The 23,621-nt window shown below is 37.9% G+C and overlaps 2 long non-coding RNA genes across 2 annotated transcripts in view; both read right to left on the reverse strand.

The window, feature by feature from the left end:
* LOC112433374 (uncharacterized) overlaps positions 1-23,621 on the reverse strand; it is a 254,707-nt gene that overhangs the window by 203,030 nt on the left and 28,056 nt on the right. The window lies entirely within an intron of this gene.
* LOC143420832 (uncharacterized) lies at positions 14,445-16,696 on the reverse strand. Its single transcript, XR_013100566.1, has 2 exons — positions 15,514-16,696; positions 14,445-15,085 (listed from the first exon to the last, which is right to left on the reverse strand). It is a non-coding gene; the product is annotated as an uncharacterized LOC143420832 (long non-coding RNA).

Below are 23,621 nucleotides of genomic sequence, written 5' to 3' on the forward strand. Positions count from 1 at the left end.
GAGGACAGCGATGGCTACGTTTTGAGGGTAAAATCATACCTGTAGAGCAAACGCTGCGGACACAGCAGCAGTTTTAAAAAATATTTTAAGATTAATTTTTTTGCTCCTCTCACTCTAGCAGTTGAGCTCTCTCACTCTAGCCCCAACATTCCGTCCCATACACACCCATTATAAACTCTGAAACGGGTGAAAAAACATCATGAAACTTAAACTGGAACTGAAGAAAAAGTATAATAGATATTGAAAAGATAAATACAAGTTGAATAGTTGAATGTCTTGTCTTCGTTTTAAAGTTTGAATGGTGGCTCTATGTCAATGTATGTGGAAGTAGTAAGAGTTTAAAGAGGAGGAAGTTGAATGAGAATTTGAAGGGTCTCCCCATTGAAATACATTATAAATTTTTGTTGAATAAAGTTGAATAAAATTAAAAATATAAATGTTAAAAATATGAAAAATAGAAGCAGTGTTGTCCAAAAGAATAGGAATCTAACGGTGTTTGAATGGTTTTTCTAAGTTGAACGGTTTTGAAGGAGTAGGCTTTCAAAAAACGTACGGAAAAATAATAAAATATAACTAGAAAGTGCATTTTCTGAAGAAACTGCAGTGTGAATGCTTGAATCTGAATGTATGCACTGAAATGAATTAATTGCTGAATTTTGAGTTAAAAATATTGAATGAGATTAAAAACAAAAAACAAAAAACGAATTTAACCTGAAAACAAAGGTGCTGAACTGCTAAAAGCTGAAGGTTACACAGAAGAAGGAGTTGGAAAAAAACTGAAAATGTTTTAAATGTAAATTAGAAAACCCTAAGAAATGAGAAAAGAACATTTAGAGTCAGAAAACATCTGAATGAATATTAAAAGGTCATATTCTTTGAATCACTGAATGACTCAAATGTGATCCCTCCACTTTGATCCACACAGTTTAAAAAGTTTAAATGCCTGAGCTTTGAAAGATACGGTGTTGGAAAGAGAACAATAATGGCGACAATTTGAGGGTAAAATGATGGCTGTGACACTGTGGACACAGCAGCAGTTGAAAGAGAAGTGCTTAAGATGAATCTTGGCACAGAGTGAGAGAGAGCTCATTAAGCAGGCAGGTGTGAGCCTGGTTGCTATAGTGACCGCACCCAATGGCTCCATACACACGTACACAGACATGCACCTCACTTTTGCTGCTTAAAATGAACAGAAAAGTCAGGCCGAAACAAATCGTTCCCATATGAAAAGTACAAGTCGTATTGACGAAATTCTTTCACCGTGAGCGACAGCAGCTTCTAGTCTACTGAATTCTCAGTTTTCATGCCTGTGGAGTTTATTATATGGACGTGGTGACAGTGGAAAGACACCATGCTCTTCTGATTTTCAAACGAACCTTCTGAGCCATTTTAACATTAGAGTCTATGGAAGAGTTGGAGGGAGGAGGCTGTGCATTGGTGACATTTATGAAAGAACCATAACACCTAGGACAATAGTAAACACATTGGATGAAAGAGGACAGCCATGGCTACGTTTTGAGGGTAAAATGGTGGCTGTAGAGCAAACGCTGTGGACACAGCAGCAGTTTTAAAAAATATTTTAAGATTAATTTTTTTGCTCCTCTCACTCTAGCAGTTGAGCTCTCTCACTCTAGCCCCAACATTCCGTCCCATACACACCCATTATAAACTCTGAAACGGGTGAAAAAACATCATGAAACTTAAACTGGAACTGAAGAAAAAGTATAATAGATATTGAAAAGATAAATACAAGTTGAATAGTTGAATGTCTTGTCTTCGTTTTAAAGTTTGAATGGTGGCTCTATGTCAATGTATGTGGAAGTAGTAAGAGTTTAAAAATGAGTAAGTTGAATGAGGATTTGAAGGGTCTCCCCATTGAAATACATTATAAATTTTTGTTGAATAAAGTTGAATAAAATTAAAAATATAAATGTTAAAAATATGAAAAATAGAAGCAGTGTTGTCCAAAAGAATAGGAATCTAACGGTGTTTGAATGGTTTTTCTAAGTTGAACGGTTTTGAAGGAGTAGGCTTTCAAAAAACGTACGGAAAAATAATAAAATATAATAATAAAGATTAGAAGAACAATACTGTGAATGCTTTTCAAGCATTCACACTAACTAGAAAGTGCATTTTCTGAAGAAACTGCAGTGTGAATGCTTGAATCTGAATGTATGGACTGAAATGAATTAATTGCTGAATTTTGAGTTAAAAATATTGAATGAGATAAAAAAAACAAAAACCCGAATTTAACCTGAAAACAAAAGTGCTGAACTGCTAAAAGCTGAAGGTTACACAGAAGAAGAAGTTGGAAAAAAGCTGAAAATGTTTTAATTGTAAATTAGAAAAACCTAAGAAATGAGAAAAGAACATTTAGAGTCAGAAAACATCTGAAAGAATATTAAAAGGTCATATTCTTTGAATCACTGAATGACTAAAATGTGATCCCTCCACTTGGACCCACACAGTTTAAAAAGTTTACATCTCTGAGCTTTGAAAGACAAGATGTTGGAAAAAGAACAACGATGGCGACGTTTTGAGGGTAAAATGATGGCTTTAACACTGTGGACACAGCAGCAGTTGAAAGAGAAGTGTTTAAGATGAATCTTGGCAGAGTGAGAGAGAGAGCTCGTTAAGCAGGCAGGTGTGAGCCTGGTTGCTATAGTGACTGCACCCAAGGGCTCCATACACACGTACACAGACATGCACCTCACTTTTGCTGCTTAAAATGAACAGAAAAGTCAGGCCCAAACAAATCGCTCCCAAATGAAAAGTAAAAGTCGTATTGACGAAATTCTTTCACCGTGAGCGACAGCAATGTCTAGTCTACCTAATTCTCAGTTTTCATGTCTGTGGAGTTTATTATATGGACGTGGTGACAGTGTAAAGACACCATGCTCTTCTGATTTTCAAACGAACCTTCTGAGCCATTTTAACATTAGAGTCTATGGAAGAGTTGGAAGGAGGAGGCTGTGCATTGGTGACATTTATGAAAGAACCATAACACCTAGGACAATAGTAAACACATTGGATGAAAGAGGACAGCCATGGCTACGTTTTGAGGGTAAAATCATACCTGTAGAGCAAACGCTGCGGACACAGCAGCAGTTTTAAAAAAGATTTTAAGATTAATTTTTTTGCTCCTCTCACTCTAGCAGTTGAGCTGCCTCACTCTAGCCCCAACATTCCGTCCCATACACACCCATTATAAACTCTGAAACGGGTGAAAAAACATCATGAAACTTAAACTGGAACTGAAGAAAAAGTATAATAGATATTGAAAAGATAAATACAAGTTGAATAGTTGAATGTCTTGTCTTCGTTTTAAAGTTTGAATGGTGGCTCTATGTCAATGTATGTGGAAGTAGTAAGAGTTTTAAAATGAGTAAGTTGAATGAGGATTTGAAGGGTCTCCCCATTGAAATACATTATAAATTTTTGTTGAATAAAGTTGAATAAAATTAAAAATATAAATGTTAAAAATATGAAAAATAGAAGCAGTGTTGTCCAAAAGAATAGGAATCTAACGGTGTTTGAATGGTTTTTCTAAGTTGAACGGTTTTGAAGGAGTAGGATTACAAAAAACGTACGGAATACAGAATAAAATATAATAATAATAATAAAGATTAGAAGAACAATACTGTGAATGCTTTTCAAGCATTCACACTAACTAGAAAGTGCATTTTCTGAAGAAACTGCAGTGTGAATGCTTGAATCTGAATGTATGCACTGAAATGAATTAATTGCTGAATGTTAAGTTAAAAATCTGAATGAGCTGGAAAATACAGAATTTTTAACCTGAAAATAAAAGTGCAGAACCTTTGAAAGCTGATGTTCACACAGAAGAAGTTGGAAAAAGCTAAGCATGTTTAAAATGTAAATAATAAAAAGATGAGTAATGACAAAAGAAAATTTAGAGTCAGAAAACCTCTGAATGAATATTAAAAGTTCATATTCTTCTAATTGAAATGAACTTAAAAGATGAACAAACATTCTGCAGAAAATACAAACTTTAATATACAGCATGATGTTTTTCAGACATATACACATGTGTATATCATGTTTAATAGTATTACATACATCAATTTGTTTTGTATGTCATAGAAAATAACATAAAAATCTTAAGTCATATTTTACAGCTTCTTTCTGAAAAGGACTGGTAGAATAAAGAAAAATAACTAAATTAAATAACTAAATAAAAAATAATGAGCAACATATGAAATACATGAAAATTCAACTTTTAAAACCACAATCCTGAACCTTTAAATTGTGTTGGTTTCTTAGAACATGGCTGAACAGCTGTTTCTATCGGTCTACTTAATCTTCTGATCTGTCTACACATCTTTTTATTACTCATTCTTTTTTATGTTTTAATGTAAACAGAATCCACACAGTGGTAAAAGAGAACTGTATAGAGATTTGTGAGTAAACTCAAATGAAAGCCTAAGGTGGTGACACAGTTTAACACATGCAAATAATCAAATAAACACATTAGTCCTTTTTGTGAACATGGATAAATAAGTATCAATAGTTTACAGCATTGTTCAGCCATGCCACTAAATGCTTTTTTACACATTGTTTTAACCTGGGCTCAGACACAAAGTCCCAAATTTAGTTAGTCCCTGACTTTGAGTTGTGGTTATGACTAATTATTATACACAAGGCTTTATCTATCTAAACTCTAAGGACACAAATATGAAAAAACCTATACTTACCAGCTGATACCCCACACTACACACTAGGTGTGCCATGTGACCTGAAACTTTGGTACAAAATCATCATAATCATTCTGTTAACACTGTTTTTTAACACTGTTTGTGTTGCTGTTCAGCAGTTTAAAATGTTTTAGATTGGATTACATGGAATGAATTTGAATTTTCTTGGGGGTTTTTGTATGTGTTTCGTTCTCAGCAGATTTTTTCTTCCATACTGTTGAATTCCAGTTACCACATTTCTGGTCATATGACATCCCAAGTGCCCACTTAAAAAAATCCCCACAGTTAATTCAACATTAAAACAAAATAAAAAAAATGTTAAATAAATAAAGGTTTGCTCTGTGATGAAATATTAAATAAGCATACATTGTACAGAGCACTAACAATGAAAACAATCCTTTAGCCTGTTGATCAGAGAGAGGCAGTCATTATGTCCATTTAAAACCTGTAATCACAGAGCACAATGTTTCTGTGAAACTATGAAGTCCCATATGATCCTCATCATGTCCAGTGACTTCAGAGTGGATCCTCCCTGTCATCCGGCCAGTGTTTGATGTGTGGCAAGCAGCACAGAAGCAGGATAGCTGAGGACTTTAAAAGAAGAGCAGAAAACGGGAACATATGTAGTTGTAAATGTAAATATCAGTGATACTTGTCTTGTCAAAGGGAATAAAATAATGAAAATGTTAACTTACACACTCATTTAGGGAGGATCTTGACACTGCACAGAGGAGGCACAGTCAGTCTGACAATGATGGTGATCTCCAGGGATGTTTTCCTGCAGCAACATTCCTGCCAACTGGCCATATGATCCAGAGTAGTTGGTTTGTAATGAACAGAAAGGTGTATATGTTAGGTAGTGTGCACTCAGAGCTGGTCCTAAGAAACAAACACATCCTGTAATAAACTGAATACCTGTAGTAGTGCTGCTGCAAATATGAAGCCCTTCTATCATGAGTGGTTTCAAAGAAGGTGTTTTGGAGGCTCGGTCACAGAAACTGTGCAGTCTGTTCAGTCCTGAGTGTCTCAGCTCTGATGGGGATGGATCACAGAGGGAAACACCTGAGTACAGACATTACAATACACTCTAACACTCCTAAGGTCAAGTGAAAACACAATTTAAACACTTTACAAAGAATGAATACATGTTTTCATGGAAATTATGTCATTAACCCTTTTTGTTGTGAGTAAATCTCACCGACTGCTTGTGGGACAAGCTAGAAGGAGGACTTATCACAGAATGTCTCCTGTGCTCCAGATGTGAAGTCTCACGCTCTGATCGTACGGCGATGAAGATGGTGATGATGAAGCCTCTCTGATCTGTGGCATTACAGTTTCTAGCTGCTATGTGCTTCACACTGTTGGATCTTACATGTGAAGCTTGGAGAAGACACAGGAGGACTGTGTCTCTCTTAAAAAAGAAAAAGAAAAAAGGAAACCTAACACCCCCCCCCCCTCAGCTCCCACCGTAACCCCCCCCCCCCCCCCCACACTCAACTCCCCAACCTCACACCATCCAATGTCTATACAAATGTAGGGTATCAGCTGGTAACAGAAAGCAAGTGTTACATATGTACTACTTATGTAACACTGCTGAAACATTTCTGGCCAGAAATGTGCAGTTATCAACCCAGACCCACCCTGATGATTGCACTGGCCGAAACATGATAAAAGCTCATAAAAATTTATGTTTCATCGAAAGATTTGTCCAAAAATATAATCGTATACTTTTGAAAAAGTTTAAAGTTTATAACAAACCAAAATAATAACATTTTTGTAAATAGTATTTCAAAATAGAGGCACACATAAAGTGGCTTAACTGTCATTATTGCTGTAATTAGGTTTGTTTGTTTGTTTGTTTGTTTGTTTGTTTGTTTGTTTGTTTGTTTTTTTAAAAAGCAACCTTTAGTCATTATTGTTCTCTCAGAAACAATGAAGAAGCTGTTGAACATTTATGTGTTGTGTAGGCAATCCTCTGGTCCACCCTCCCTCCCTCCCAGCCACAGTGAGACTGGGGCAGCCTGGCAGGATGTTGAAGCCTGGCTGCAGAGAGGATATGCCTACACTGTTCGTTTCAAACTGCTATATTTGATTTTTCTGACATTTATAGGTTACTGTTAGTGAATTTTAGATTTTCTGTAATAAATAAAATTGTCATCTTTTACTGATATCATTACTTAATTCATGTAATTGTATTTTATGTAAACAATTCAACCATTATACTGCAATGCAGGGCGTCAACTTTTAAATATCGCTCTACTTTCTTAAGTCATTCAAAAATATAGAAATTACTTACTGTATTCAAAGATCTAGATCATGAATCATCACAGGACAATACACAGTATACTGGGTCATGGTAACTATGGTAGGTCTTCATGGCTCCAGAATGGAGACATCGATCTGACTGAGAAATGAAAATTAGGTCAAGCAGTGTGTTCTTCTCTGTGGTAGGGGCAGTGATGACCTGTGCGTATCCCCTAGACTCAAACAGCTCCAGGATTGGTTTGTTTGCACTGGATAAAACATTCTCATTAAAATCACCACAAACTATGATGGGATGACAGTCCATGATCTCCAATGAGTCTAATAGGCTTACCAGGTTTTTCAGGAATGGCCTCAGAGTGTAGTCTGGAGGTCTGTATACAACTGCAATCAGAGCACTGACTGGTGCTTCAACCTTTAAAGCCAGAAATTCAAGGTCAGTTACATTATGGATGTACTGTTTTTCATGCACTTGAATGTCACTTTTCACATAAACAGCAACTCCACCACCACTTCTGTTTGCCATCTGGGGAAAGTTTGTGTAGGACAGGTGTCTGTTGCGTTTGAACAAATTGTAATTTTCCAAGTGGAGACTCTCTGCGACAAAAGAGCCCCGCAGGTGTGTTTCTGTTAGGCACAAAACATCTGCTAGACACAATTCATGGTGACTTTTGATGTCATTAATGTGAGCTGGCAGTCCCTCTGTATTATGATGAACAATGGTGAAAACCTCTGACCTGCTCAGTGTTTGCCTCACGTGTAGAAGAGGCATCATGTCATCAAGGTTGGCTTGTCTCATGTTCTCAAGCGCTGCAGTGATTTCTGGGTTGGTGAATATTTTTTTCTCCTCCATATCAAGAAGATACAGTCCACTGAGAGACGTCACTCTACTGACAGCTACGTAGGCCATGCCGGGCTCAAAAATGCTCTTAAGAGAGACAACAGCTGATGTAGTTGTCATACCCTGTACCTTATGTATTGTACATGCAAAGGCCAGCTTCACTGGGAACTGTCTTCGTACCACTCCTTTCTGCTTCAGATTCTCCTCTGCTCTCTCAATGTACACCATGTCGTCTGCTGGTGTGCGGTTATTCTTTCCAGATGTCTCATTATCCATTTTAAGTCCAAGCTTGATGATGTGTTGGTCGTTTTCAGAGTGAACTACTCTAAGTAGTATTCCAAAAGCTCCATTAACCAAACCATTTTGTATGTCAATGTTTCTGGTGAGCATGACACGAGCTCCTTCTGCAACTTTCAGTGTGTCTGGTAACTCGTTTTTACCTCCTTTCAATGGTCTGTCTTGAAGTGCCATTCTGCCAGTTCTAGGATCTTTTCTATAATCATCTGCATGGATGTCAATGATATGAGTGTGGAGCAGAGCCAGTGTTGCAGAGTTGTGTGCATCCACTTCTTTATTAGTTGCAAAAATGTGCAACGCATCAGTTGGACAATGGGCTGGTTCAGTTATGGCCTGTGACAACAAATTTCTATCTGCTTCGCAAAGCTCATCCAACTTTCCTTTCACACGAATTCTGTTCAGCATCTCTGCAAAGACAACATCATCTTTCTGACGCATAATCTCAGTCAGAGTGATCATCTGAAAATGCTCCCGCCACAGGTCGATCTCAGACGGGTCGTGCACACAGAGAGGTTTAGACTGTCGCACTGGGGGTAGCTGATAGAAGTCTCCGACAGCAATGACTGACATGCCTCCAAAGGGTCTCCGAGTCCCTTTGATCTGTTTGAGTCTTGCATCTACATATGCAAACAGATGTCTTGACACCATAGACACTTCGTCAATGACGATTATTTCAGCATTCAAAAGTTCTGATCTGACTTCATCCAGCTGATTGCCAAGTCCCTGAATGGGAGGTTTTAAGCTTCTAGGCAGCTTGAGAAGAGAATGCAGTGTTGTTCCAGAAATGTTAAAAGCTGCAGTCCCAGTGAAAGCAGTTAACAGGACAGTGGGTTTTGATATGTCAACGTCGTCTGCATATCTGGGCACTTTGCTCAGTATCTTAGATGCTTCTGAGTAGATGCATTTGATAAGATGTGATTTTCCTGTTCCAGCACCACCATTAATATAAAAGAAAAACTGCTCTGGATTTAGAGCACAGACTCTTTTAATGCACCAGTCTCTAACTGCATAAAATATGCAGGCTTGCTTCTTGTTCAGATTCTGAAACATCTGACGTAACAATGTGGGATCAATAGCAGGGGGTTCCCTGATGGCTCTGACTTCTGTTGAAGCATCAGCCTGACGGCTGTAGTCGGGCACATCTTCCTGTTCATTTTCATTGTCTCGCTCTCTTTCTTGTTCAACAAGTGGCAACCTTACGAGATCTGATTCAGGTGCCAGATTACACCATTCGTCAGTCACACCTCTGTTCTGCTCATATTCCTCAACAGCGCTCTCGATCTCCTCACTGTTTTTCTCATATTTTTCTCTGTTTCTTTTGACAATGTGTTGCACGTACTCAAGATGGTCAGTACCTGGTAGCTGTACACAGCCAGCACCATAGAAAGCCTGATAGGTTGGCAACGATGGTGTTTTCAGTTCGTGGTCTGAACGATGAGGAAGGTACAGTTTAAGCAGTCTTCCGTAATATTGCTCTGGATGTTTTTCTTGTGAGCAGCGGTGAAATCTGATGATAGCAGGCTTATTGTTTTTGCGCCTTTGCACAAACCCCATCTCATTGAGAAGGGGCAAAACATCTTTACCTTTTTTCTGTTGGCCATAGACAATCCTGCAAGTAGCAGCAAAGTCTGCCATGCACATCTCCTCATACTCTGATGTTTCAGGTCTGGCTTTGTATTTGTCATTCAAAGATGTCATCCAAACATTGGAAGACTCAGGTGTTGTGTTGTCCAGAACTGACAGGGGACGACTCATTTTCACAGGATTATCATCAGTTGGAATGAATATTACAGCACGTGAGCATTGCTTCATGTGAAGACCACATGCACGAGCAACACACTCCTGTGCACTGATCTCTCGCTTCTTTGAATATGCCTGCATGACGGCTCTCATTTCATCGCACTCATTTACACTGTCTTTATGGGAGTTCTCAATGACAGTTTTCAGGTACTCAGATAGCCCGCCCTCTTTTTTTGATATATATTTCATTAAATAATTTGCAGCACCAAAAGCATCTAAAACAAAGCTTATGTCGATATTACTGTTCCAGGCTTCAAGCAGATGTGGATTATAGCCGTTTATCCAAGAGTCTTTTGGATCACGCTTTAGTATGATCGTACTCCTCATGTTCATTTTATTCAGGTATCTCTCATATTCTGCATGTGTCAACTTGCATCTTTCCAAGAGCTGCTCTAAACTCATGGAAGCAGTTTCAGGTTCATTCAGCAGCTGGTTCAGTGGTCTGAGCTTGTTCTTTGCCGTTTCTACTTCCAGTGCATCATCCTCACTGGGTCTTGTGATCATTGTCTCATTGCAGGGTGGTTTGGGAAAACCAAAACGGCACCCGGAGCTTAAACTCCTAAAGCACGTCTTTGTGTGGTTCTTACTGTGTTTTTGCACTTCTGTTACTTTTTTGTACAGTTCAGGTTGTTTATGTGGATCAGGCAGCTGAGCTGTGATGTATTTGTTTATAAAATCAAGAACAGTTTGCTCATCATCCTCCTCAAACACAGGAGCACCTTCTACCCACAGGAGGCAGTGTATGTGTGGGCTTCCTCTGTGCTGAAACTCAACTCTGTAAAAGTAGTCAATGACTTTGCCAAGTGGCTCTGCGGGAGATAAGAGTAAATCTCTGAATAATGCTTCAACTCTCTTGTCAAACATGCGCATTGTTGTGACAGGATTGCTTCTCAGGATGTCACACTTTGCTGACCAGTCGAGTCCTTCAAAATTCACTTGTTCACCTTGCTGCCTTGTTATTGCCTCGATCACTTCAGGCCAGCGCATTTCAGCAGCTGAAAATGTGCAAAAGAACGTGGGAGTTCCCAACTGTCTGATCATGGCAAAAAGATCTCTTGTTGTTTTCTCCCAATAGGCTGGGGTTCCTCTCAGAGGCTGCATGAATCTCACTGCATCTTTATTTCGCACCAGTTTCTCCACCTCATGTTTATCTTGTAACATGCCTGAGGTTATTTTTCTACCATCTCTGGTCAGAGGCTTTGCCTTCCTTAACTGTACTGTCATGCTGGATGTAGCCAAGTGTATTTCAGTCACAAACTGTGCAAAGAACAAATAGTTTGTGTCTTTGGCAAAACGATCATCAATGCAGAAAAGTCTTGATTTGAAATACCCACTGGGGGATACTTTGATCAGCCTTCTTTCATCAAGTGTGTTTTGGCCTGTAGGAAACTGCACAGGGAAGGCCATGGCCTCCAGTTTAGGTGTTTTGAAAAAACTTATTGGATTGTTTCTCTCTGCAGGAGCAACAGAGTAGATTCCTTCACTGAAACATAATATCTCCTCAGCCACATCAGGGGGCTGCAAACAGGACTCGAGTGCAAAACCACCATTAGTCAGTCCATCTGCTTGCTCTGAATAATCTCTCATCTGTTCATGCGATTGTTCACCATCACAGGGTAACGTGTCAATGTCCTGTTCATTTTTATTTTGTGCTTCACTCAGTGCATTTTTCTCACAGCTGTCAATTTCCATTAAATCAGCCTCATCATAATCGTCCTCATTCATGTTTTCATCCTCCTCCTCCTCCTCATCTTCATCAGGAAGTGTTGGATCACACAGCTCAGCATCATCTCTGATGCTCACATCCTTATACTGTGGGTGAATCTGCTTGAGTTTATGCAGTGCTTGCACAAGTTTAGACCAGCTTACAGTCTGAAACAGCTGATGACCTTTGTAAGACAAGCGTCTCTTCAGTTTTATTCTCATGACCTGAGAATTAATTCTCAATCGAGGCAATGCTTCAACAGTTTCCTGTACCTCGGATGGGACACAGACCACATTTCCTCTAATTGCTCTTTGTCTGCCTTTGGGAAGAGGAATGATCTTGGCAAATGGTATGCACTTGGCTATGAGATGTCTCTCCAGTATGTTGAGATCAGACAGTTCAGGTGGAATATCAGCAAGCTCCAGTGTATTGGCAACAGCAAGTGCTGGCATGAATCCATTTTTAAGATGATCGTGGCAGGTGTGACAAATCCACTCTCTCTTTCTCTCATCGGGAACATTGCACTGCTCATTTCTGCAGTTTTCATCACAAACATGAACAAACCTTCCTGTCAAACATGTTGCAACCACATGTGGGTTTTTGACATAATTTGACCTTCTGCAGGGTCGTACTTGGTTTGGAAATGAAGCCTTGAAGCATACAGTACATGGGTATGATGGTCCAACTTTGATTTGTGATTTGAACACAGATATGGCCTCGTTAATCACACTGTTGTCACTCTCTTGGGTTTGTCTGTTCACCCATCTGTATTTCCTTTTTATTTTCATGGCACATCTCATGTTGTGCATAATCCTAAATGCAAGATTACTTTGATACCTGTCTCGCATTAGTTGTTTCATCAGTTGTCTCTGTCTCTCTCTGAATTCAAAGTTTTCTCGATACCTTTTAGTGATGTAGCTTTTTTTCTCCTCTCTGAAATCAGTATTCTCATAGTAACGTCTTTTTATATATTGTTTTTGTTTTTGTCTAACTTTAGCATTCTCACAGTAACGTCTTTTAACATACTGTTGTTGTTTCTGTCTGAATTCTGCATTCGCATGGTAACATCTTTTCATATACTGTTGTTTTTTCTGTCTGACTTCAGGATTGTTTTTATATGCCTCGCTTGTGCAAGATTTTTTCTTTTCTTTGTAATTTTTATTTGAAGCATACTTTTGTCGTTCTTTCCTTTTTTGGTTTTCTTTTCTCTTATTTCTGGGTTTCTCTGATGCCATTAATCTTCTTCTCATTTTTTGCCTTTGTTGTTTATTAACTTTTTTCAGTTTTTGTAAAACTATATCAGAAACATCACAGGCAGCAACATTTTTTATTGCAGCATTTGATTGACATGAAAAAGCATCACTTGATGGAAGGAAACTTAATTCACTGCATAGTTGTTCAGTGGGTATATTAGGAGGTTCATTCTGATCTTCATATGATGTGAACTGAGTCACGTGGACTTCTTTTTGTTTCACCAGTGGCGTACAAATGGACATTTGACAAAAGATATTTTCAGTCGGATCAGTGGTTGTGTTTCTCCTTGGAGTAGAGGAGTTTGCTTCATCAACAGTTGTATCAGAGTGAGTAGGTGCCACAGCAGTGGAAGCTGTTGGTCTGCAGACTGTGTCTGTGATAGTATCACTCAGGTTGACTGTGCTCATACTGTAGAACTGCACAGGCTTCAGTTCATAGTTACAAGAGGGTGATATCTCCATCATTTCATAAGAATCTTGTAGCCTCTTAATCATGTCACTGAGGAGTGTGAATTTCAGCATCACAGCTGTACCACGATTACGTGACTGTAGTAGTAGAGGAAGACCACTGGGTGTTCTGGAGTGTGGGTCAAAGAAACCATATTTGCCTGATGTGGATCTGAACACTGCGATACACAATCCACTCATAATCAGTAAGGCATACTGCACATCTGACAACAGGCAGCTCAGTCCTGCTTCTAAGCTGAGAAAGGTATCTACTGCCTCCTCTGGAGGTTCTTCAAATGTCCCATACCGGGAAGGCTGTGTCATGTTGACATGATACATAGACCTGCGAGCATCAACTTTGTCTGGCAGCTCATCGGTAGCCAAATGAATATTTTTAGGAAATCTTTTCTTGACCTCTTTGTACATCACATCACCTTTATCCAAGACCAGATTAAGGTCAGCTGTAGTCATGTTTTCATTCTCATGAAGGAAAGCAAGAAATGTGAGTGAGTTACATGTGCACTGCTTGTTTCTAGAGTCTCCATATTTAGGATGAGCCTGGCTGCGAGATGCACAGACATGTATAACAGAGGGCTGGTTTTCAAGGTTCACTCTTTCTGCATGAGATGGTCCTGCCACATCACTGTGACAGCCTCTTTTCAAAAAATCAGCATAACCCACCTGTGGGTTACATGACACCTCATGTTGTTCATTAACTTTATGCTGCAGTCCACTCTTTACAGCATCAGCATAAGATACCTGTTGTACATGTGCAGGAACATGTTGACCTGCCTGTTTGACACTGTCAGAATTGGTCTTTGTAGACACACTGTCTTCTGCAGAGCTCTGAGGAAAATCAAACTCAGCTTGTTCACATGTTGGTACTTTGTGAAACTCATGAAACTTTTTCCAGCGTTGTTTTGCAGCTTGTGACTTTTTCTGCTTCCTTGGCATTTTCACACACCTGCAAGTGTTTCTTAGTCTTTAGAAAATATGTTCACAAGATAAGAGTGGCACACACCAGGAGATGTTGTCTTTGTTTTTATATTTCAGTTTTTATTTGTCTTAAACAGTTGTCTTTCGTTTGACAGTTTGTTCTTCAGTTGAGAGAATATTATGCACTCTCTTTATTGGCTTGGCATTTTTCAGCAGCAAGCCAAGAGTGAAAAACAGGTAGAGAGAAAATTTAGAAGAGAGAACAGGCAGAGCAGGAGAGACACGGCTGGGAAATCACAATCAAACCGTGAATTAGTTTTCTTTGTTTGTTCAGTTTGTTCTCAGGTAGAGGCAATATATGCACTCTTTATTGCTTTAATGGCTTGGCGTTTTTCAGCAGCAAGCCAAGAGTGAAAAACAGGTAGAGAGAAAATTTAGCAGTGAGAACAGGCAGAGCAGGAGAGACACGGCTTTAAATCAAACCGCAGATTTTTCTTTGTTTGTTCAGTTTGTTCATAGGTTGAGGCAAAATATGCACTCTTTATTGCTTTGTTGGCTTGGCGTTTTTCAGCAGCAAGCCAAGAGTGAAAAACAGGTAGAGAGAAAATTTAGCAGAGAGAACAGACAGAGCAGGAGAGACACGGCTTTAAATCAAACCGCAAAAGGATTGTTGGTTTGGCAAAATTTCTCACAAACCACAGAGTGAAATACAGATGGAAAGAAGGCAGAGACAATAGGTGGAGCAGGACAGAGGATAGAGGGGTTGGGGGGTTGGGATGTGAGAGAGAAGACTGGAGATCTGGTCCTTGTTCTTCTTCTTCTACACACTCTGAACAAAAAACAAGAAAAAAAAATAATTTTATTAAAATTATATCACATGGTAATTGTATGAACTAAATGTGACTACTGCAAAAGGACAAAACAAATATTCAAGCTAAACTGTTGTCGGCTGCCATGTGCAAAAAGTTGCATAATTGGGCACTTTTTAAAAGAATAAATATTTAATTAAATTCAGCAATAATATTTTTAAATACAAATATGATTGAGTGAATCATTAATTAATCACATGTAGTGTGACTACAAAAATGTACGAAAAAAATATTTTAGCCCAATTGTTAAGCTGCACTTATGTGTATTTATTATAAAATTGTGTTTAAAAGGTCTAGCACAAAGTTTGAACCCATCACTTTACAGCTTATATTAGTCATATTATTTTTTTATTTTGGTCTACTTCTCTTACGGTATGTGCACACCTACCAGGCAAAGCACAGTGTCAGTCAGGTTCCTGAAAGAAACGAGAAATAATACGTTAGTTGTCTGTACAGTGTTATCAGACTAACAGAAATACAAAGCCCACACGACATGATACACTGAACTTCTAGTCAGCAGGGTAATTATAGAGTAATATAGCACACCAGCTGATACAGCAGTCATTTTACAATTCAAACTAGTTAACTGAAGTATTGCCACTTATGTAAGGCTACTGTTAGACTGTTACTAGCCTTAGCATTGCTGCTAGCGCTAGCATTCCGGCTAGCATTAGCACTTCAGTTAGTGTTAGCATTGCAGCTAGCGTTAGCATTGCAGCTAGCGTTAGCATTGCAGCTAGCGTTAGCATTGCAGCTAGCGTTAGCAATGCTGCTAGCGCTAGCAATGCTGCTAGCGCTAGCACTCTTACTGTTAAAACTGAGCCACAATGGCAATAATAAAGCTAATTTCTTACTTTTGTCTCACTGACCGGCAAGAAATATCACAGGAATATTATTTTTGTCAGTTAACAACTGCTAAGGGTAGTGTTAGCACTATAGCTAGCGTTAGCATTGTTGCTAGCATTAGCATTGAAGCTAGCGTTAGCACTGCTGCTAACAGCAAAACGTAATAAACGTATATAAATGATAGCGAAGGTTATTCTTTTTTCTTTCTTTCTTCTTTGAATTGTTTTTAACTCTGTTGGACTTGATATGTGAGTTTAAATGTCAAACATGTATTTTTTCCATCATAAAAATAAAACACTGCAGTACTGAGTGTACTGTACTTACCACAGCAGAGAGCAAAGCGGAATGACGACAGTTGGTCCAGTGATAGGTTAAAAACAGATGAGGCGTTCAGGTGGTGCTTGGAAATTTGACCATCAGTTTGAACAGCAATAATGAGCATATACATGTCTGTGTGTTGGTCTCTGTGTGTGACAGACATAGAGAGATAGAGGGAAAAAATACACTATACTAGTGTACAAATTGGTCCTTTTTGCCCAAGTATAAGCGAATGAGTGACATACAGAAAAACAGGGCAACTGGCATTAAATGAGCAAATAAAAAGTATTAAATCTTGAACTGTTTTGTGGGTTTTATTTTAAGACTACTTTGAGTGTATTCGTGGGGAGATAAACTATACAGACTATAAACAAAGACATTAAATGAGATTAGATTAGTTAAACGTTAGTTAAAAGGTGGGAAAATTAACTAAAGACCGATAGATGCTGAGAGCTTTAATTATCCAGTCAGAAAGGATGATTTTGAAGTCATCAACTGACTCCAACTGCCCAGATCTGAAAAACCTTTGTGCCAATCACAATGCTCTACTTAGTTGGCATATACTAACTACTGAAAAACTATTAATCTGTGGCAAAACCCTGTCAAATCTGTCTTATTGTACTATTGAAAAAGTTAATCTTACTACAATCTAACATTTTTAGGTTTAACCTTGGCAGAGTGAGAGAGAGCTCGTTAAGCAGGCAGGTGTGAGCCTGGTTGCTATAGTGACTGCACCCAATGGCTCCATACACACGACACAGACATGCACCTCACTTTTGCTGCTTAAAATGAACAGAAAAGTCAGGCCGAAACAAATTTTTCCCATATGAAAAGTACAAGTCGTATTGACGAAATTCTTTCACCGTGAGCGACAGCAGCTTCTAGTCTACTGAATTCTCAGTTTTCATGCCTGTGGAGTTTATTATATGGACGTGGTGACAGTGTAAAGACACCATGCTCTTCTGATTTTCAAACGAACCTTCTGAGCCATTTTAACATTAGAGTCTATGGAAGAGTTGGAGGGAGGAGGCTGTGCATTGGTGACATTTATGAAAGAACCATAACACCTAGTACAATAGTAAACACATTGGATGAAAGAGGACAGCCATGGCTACGTTTTGAGGGTAAAATCATACCTGTAGAGCAAACGCTGCGGACACAGCAGCAGTTTTAAAAAAGATTTTAAGATTAATTTTTTTGCTCCTCTCACTCTAGCAGTTGAGCTGTCTCACTCTAGCCCCAACATTCCGTCCCATACACACCCATTATAAATTTTGAAACGGGTGAAAAAACATCATGAAACTTAAACTGGAACTGAAGAAAAAGTATAATAGATATTGAAAAGATAAATACAAGTTGAATAGTTGAATGTCTTGTCTTCGTTTTAAAGTTTGAATGGTGGCTCTATGTCAATGTATGTGGAAGTAGTAAGAGTTTAAAAATGAGTAAGTTGAATGAGAATTTGAAGGGTCTCCCCATTGAAATACATGGGAAATTTTTGTTGAATAAAGTTGAATAAAATTAAAAATATAAATGTTAAAAATGAGAAAAATAGAAGCAGTCATGTCCAAAATAATAGGAATCTAACGATGTTTGAATGGTTTTTCTAAGTTGAACGGTTTTGAAGGAGTAGGCTTTCAAAAAACGTACGGAAGAATAAAATAGAACTAGAAAGTGCATTTTCTGAAGAAACTGCAGTGTGAATGCTTGAATCTGAATGTATGCACTGAAATGAATTAATTGCTGAATTTTGAGTTAAAAATATTGAATGAGATTAAAAAAAAACGAATTTAACCTGAAAACAAAGGTGCTGAACTGCTAAAAGCTGAAGGTTACACAGAAGGAGTTGGAAAAAAACTGAAAATGTTTTAAATGTAAATTATAAAACCCTAAGAAATGAGAAAAGAACATTTAGAGTCAGAAAACATCTGAATGAATATTAAAAGGTCATATTCTTTGAATCACTGAATGACTCAAATGTGATCCCTCCACTTTGATCCACACAGTTTAAAAAGTTTAAATGCCTGAGCTTTGAAATATACGGTGTTGGAAAGAGAACAATAATGGTGACAATTTGAGGGTAAAATGATGGCTGTAACACTGTGGACACAGCAGCAGTTGAAAGAGAAGTGCTTAAGATGAATCTTGGTACAGTGGCAGGCAGAGCTCGTTAAGCAGGCAGGTGTGAGCCTGGTTGCTATAGTGACTGCACCCAAGGGCTCCATACACACGTACACAGACATGCGCCTCACTTTTGCTGCTTAAAATGAACAGAAAAGTCAGGCCGAAACAAATCGCTCCCAAATGAAAAGTACATGTCGTATTGACAAAATTCTTTCACCGTGAGCGACAGCAATGTCTAGTCTACCTAATTCTCAGTTTTCATGCCTGTGGAGCTTATTATATGGACGTGGTGACAGTGGAAAGACACCATGCTCTTCTGATTTTCAAACGAACCTTCTGAGCCATTTTAACATTAGAGTCTATGGAAGAGTTGGAGGGAGGAGGCTGTGCATTGGTGACATTTATGAAAGAACCATAACACCTAGGACAATAGTAAACACATTGGATGAAAGAGGACAGCGATGGCTACGTTTTGAGGGTAAAATGGCGGCTGTAGAGCAAACGCTGTGGACACAGCAGCAGTTTTAAAAAAGATTTTAAGATTAATTTTTTTGCTCCTCTCACTCTAGCAGTTGAGCTGTCTCACTCTAGCCCCAACATTCCGTCCCATACACACCCATTATAAACTCTGAAACGGGTGAAAAAACATCATGAAACTTAAACTGGAACTGAAGAAAAAGTATAATAGATATTGAAAAGATAAATACAAGTTGAATAGTTGAATGTCTTGTCTTCGTTTTAAAGTTGGAATGGTGGCTCTATGTCAATGTATGTGGAAGTAGTAAGAGTTTAAAAATGAGTAAGTTGAATGAGGATTTGAAGGGTCTCCCCATTGAAATACATTATAAATTTTTGTTGAATAAAGTTGAATAAAATTAAAAATATAAATGTTAAAAATATGAAAAATAGAAGCAGTGTTGTCCAAAAGAATAGGAATCTAACGGTGTTTGAATGGTTTTTCTAAGTTGAACGGTTTTGAAGTTATAGGATTACAAAAAACGTACGGAATCCATAATAATAAAATACTAGAAAGTGCATTTTCTGAAGAAACTGCAGTGTGAATGCTTGAATCTGAATGTATGCACTGAAATGAATTAATTGCTGAATTTTGAGTTAAAAATATTGAATGAGATTTAAAAAAAAAAAAAAAAAAAAAAAAAACGAATTTAACCTGAAAACAAAGGTGCTGAACTGCTAAAAGCTGAAGGTTACACAGAAGAAGTTGGAAAAAAGCTGAAAATGTTTTAATTGTAAATTAGAAAAACCTAAGAAATGAGAAAAGAACATTTAGAGTCAGAAAACATCTGAATGAATATTAAAAGGTCATATTCTTTGAATCACTGAATGACTAAAATGTGATCCCTCCACTTGGACCCACACAGTTTAAAAAGTTTACATCTCTGAGCTTTGAAAGACAAGATGTTGGAAAAAGAACAACGATGGCGACGTTTTGAGGGTAAAATGATGGCTTTAACACTGTGGACACAGCAGCAGTTGAAAGAGAAGTGTTTAAGATGAATCTTGGCAGAGAGAGAGAGAGAGCTCGTTAAGCAGGCAGGTGTGAGCCTGGTTGCTATAGTGACCGCACCCAATGGCTCCATACACACGTACACAGACATGCGCCTCACTTTTGCTGCTTAAAATGAACAGAAAAGTCAGGCCCAAACAAATCGCTCCCAAATGAAAAGTACATGTCGTATTGACAAAATTCTTTCACTGTGAGCGACAGCCATGTCTAGTCTACCTAATTCTCAGTTTTCATGCCTGTGGAGTTTATTATATGGACGTGGTGACAGTGGAAAGACACCATGCTCTTCTGATTTTCAAACGAACCTTCTGAGCCATTTTAACATTAGAGTCTATGGAAGAGTTGGAGGGAGGAGGCTGTGCATTGGTGACATTTATGAAAGAACCATAACACCTAGTACAATAGTAAACACATTGGATGAAAGAGGACAGCCATGGCTACGTTTTGAGGGTAAAATCATACCTGTAGAGCAAACGCTGCGGACACAGCAGCAGTTTTAAAAAAGATTTTAAGATTAATTTTTTTGCTCCTCTCACTCTAGCAGTTGAGCTGCCTCACTCTAGCCCCAACATTCCGTCCCATACACACCCATTATAAACTCTGAAACGGGTGAAAAAACATCATGAAACTTAAACTGGAACTGAAGAAAAAGTATAATAGATATTGAAAAGATAAATACAAGTTGAATAGTTGAATGTCTTGTCTTCGTTTTAAAGTTTGAATGGTGGCTCTATGTCAACGTATGTGGAAGTAGATACAGTTTAAAAATGAGTAAGTTGAATGAGAATTTGAAGGGTCTCCCCATTGAAATACATGGGAAATTTTTGTTGAAAAAAGTTGAATAAAATTAAAAATATAAATGTTATAAATGAGAAAAATAGAAGCAGTCATGTCCAAAAGAATAGGAATCTAATGGTGTTTGAATGGTTTTTCTAAGTTGAACGGTTTTGAAGGAGATAGAGTACAAAAAACGTACGGAATCCATAATAATAAAATATAATAAAATAGAATAAAGATTCGAAGAACAATACTGTGAATGCTTTTCAAGCATTCACACTAATAAAGATTAGAAGAACAATACTGTGAATGCTTTTCAAGCATTCACACTAATAAAGATTAGAAGAACAATACTGTGAATGCTTTTCAAGCATTCACACTAATAAATAAAAAATAGGGAACCACCCCTCACGCTCCACCTCATGATGCTTAATCGACGTAATCAACCTTAATTTGATGCAGTGTGAAAAAAAATGCACAGAAATCAATAATTTTTCAAGAAATATTAAATAGATTCAACATCTTTCTTCAACAAAATTGCAGACTGCACAGATGGTACCTTCCCAAAGTAAAAAGTACTATAGCTTACTAGGGTATATACTAGTGTACAAATTGGTCCTTTTTGCCCAAGTATAAGCGAATGAGTGACATACAGAAAAACAGGGCAACTGGCATTAAATGAGCAAATAAAAAGTATTAAATCTTGAACTGTTTTGTGGGTTTTATTTTAAGACTACTTTGAGTGTATTCGTGGGGAGATAAACTATACAGACTATAAACAAAGACATTAAATGAGATTAGATTAGTTAAACGTTAGTTAAAAGGTGGGAAAATTAACTAAAGACCGATAGATGCTGAGAGCTTTAATTATCCAGTCAGAAAGGATGATTTTGAAGTCATCAACTGACTCCAACTGCCCAGATCTGAAAAACCTTTGTGCCAATCACAATGCTCTACTTAGTTGGCATATACTAACTACTGAAAAACTATTAATCTGTGGCAAAACCCTGTCAAATCTGTCTTATTGTACTATTGAAAAAGTTAATCTTACTACAATCTAACATTTTTAGGTTTAACCTTGGCAGAGTGAGAGAGAGCTCGTTAAGCAGGCAGGTGTGAGCCTGGTTGCTATAGTGACTACACCCAATGGCTCCATACACACGACACAGACATGCACCTCACTTTTGCTGCTTAAAATGAACAGAAAAGTCAGGCCGAAACAAATTTTTCCCATATGAAAAGTACAAGTCGTATTGACGAAATTCTTTCACCGTGAGCGACAGCAGCTTCTAGTCTACTGAATTCTCAGTTTTCATGCCTGTGGAGTTTATTATATGGACGTGGTGACAGTGTAAAGACACCATGCTCTTCTGATTTTCAAACGAACCTTCTGAGCCATTTTAACATTAGAGTCTATGGAAGAGTTGGAGGGAGGAGGCTGTGCATTGGTGACATTTATGAAAGAACCATAACACCTAGTACAATAGTAAACACATTGGATGAAAGAGGACAGCCATGGCTACGTTTTGAGGGTAAAATCATACCTGTAGAGCAAACGCTGCGGACACAGCAGCAGTTTTAAAAAAGATTTTAAGATTAATTTTTTTGCTCCTCTCACTCTAGCAGTTGAGCTGTCTCACTCTAGCCCCAACATTCCGTCCCATACACACCCATTATAAATTTTGAAACGGGTGAAAAAACATCATGAAACTTAAACTGGAACTGAAGAAAAAGTATAATAGATATTGAAAAGATAAATACAAGTTGAATAGTTGAATGTCTTGTCTTCGTTTTAAAGTTTGAATGGTGGCTCTATGTCAATGTATGTGGAAGTAGTAAGAGTTTAAAAATGAGTAAGTTGAATGAGAATTTGAAGGGTCTCCCCATTGAAATACATGGGAAATTTTTGTTGAATAAAGTTGAATAAAATTAAAAATATAAATGTTAAAAATGAGAAAAATAGAAGCAGTCATGTCCAAAATAATAGGAATCTAACGATGTTTGAATGGTTTTTCTAAGTTGAACGGTTTTGAAGGAGTAGGCTTTCAAAAAACGTACGGAAGAATAAAATAGAATAAAGATTAGAAGAACAATACTGTGAATGCTTTTCAAGCATTCACACTAACTAGAAAGTGCATTTTCTGAAGAAACTGCAGTGTGAATGCTTGAATCTGAATGTATGCACTGAAATGAATTAATTGCTGAATTCTAAGTTAAAAATCTTGAATGAGATAAAAAAAAAAACCCGAATTTAACCTGAAAACAACAGTGCTGAACTGCTAAAAGCTGAAGGTTACACAGAAGAAGGAGTTGGAAAAAAGCTGAAAATGTTTTAATTGTAAATTAGAAAACCCTAAGAAATGAGAAAAGAACATTTAGAATCAGAAAACATCTGAAAGAATATTAAAAGGTCATATTCTTTGAATCACTGAATGACTAAAATGTGATCCCTCCACTTGGACCCACACAGTTTAAAAAGTTTACATCTCTGAGCTTTGAAAGACAAGATGTTGGAAAAAGAACAATGATGGCGACGTTTTGAGGGTAAAATGATGGCTTTAACACTGTGGACACAGCAGCAGTTGAAAGAGAAGTGTTTAAGATGAATCTTGGCAGAGTGGCAGGCAGAGCTCGTTAAGCAGGCAGGTGTGAGCCTGGTTGCTATAGTGACCGCACCCAATGGCTCCATACACACGCACACAGACATGCACCTCACTTTTGCTGCTTAAAATGAACAGAAAAGTCAGGCCGAAACAAATCGTTCCCAAATGAAAAGTAAAAGTCGTATTGACAAAATTCTTTCACTGTGAGCGACAGCAATGTCTAGTCTACCAAATTCTCAGTTTTCATGTCTGTGGAGTTTATTATATGGACGTGGTGACAGTGGAAAGACACCATGCTCT

Source organism: Maylandia zebra, linkage group LG2 (assembly GCF_041146795.1).
Source record: "Maylandia zebra isolate NMK-2024a linkage group LG2, Mzebra_GT3a, whole genome shotgun sequence".
Lineage (NCBI taxonomy): Eukaryota > Metazoa > Chordata > Actinopteri > Cichliformes > Cichlidae > Maylandia > Maylandia zebra.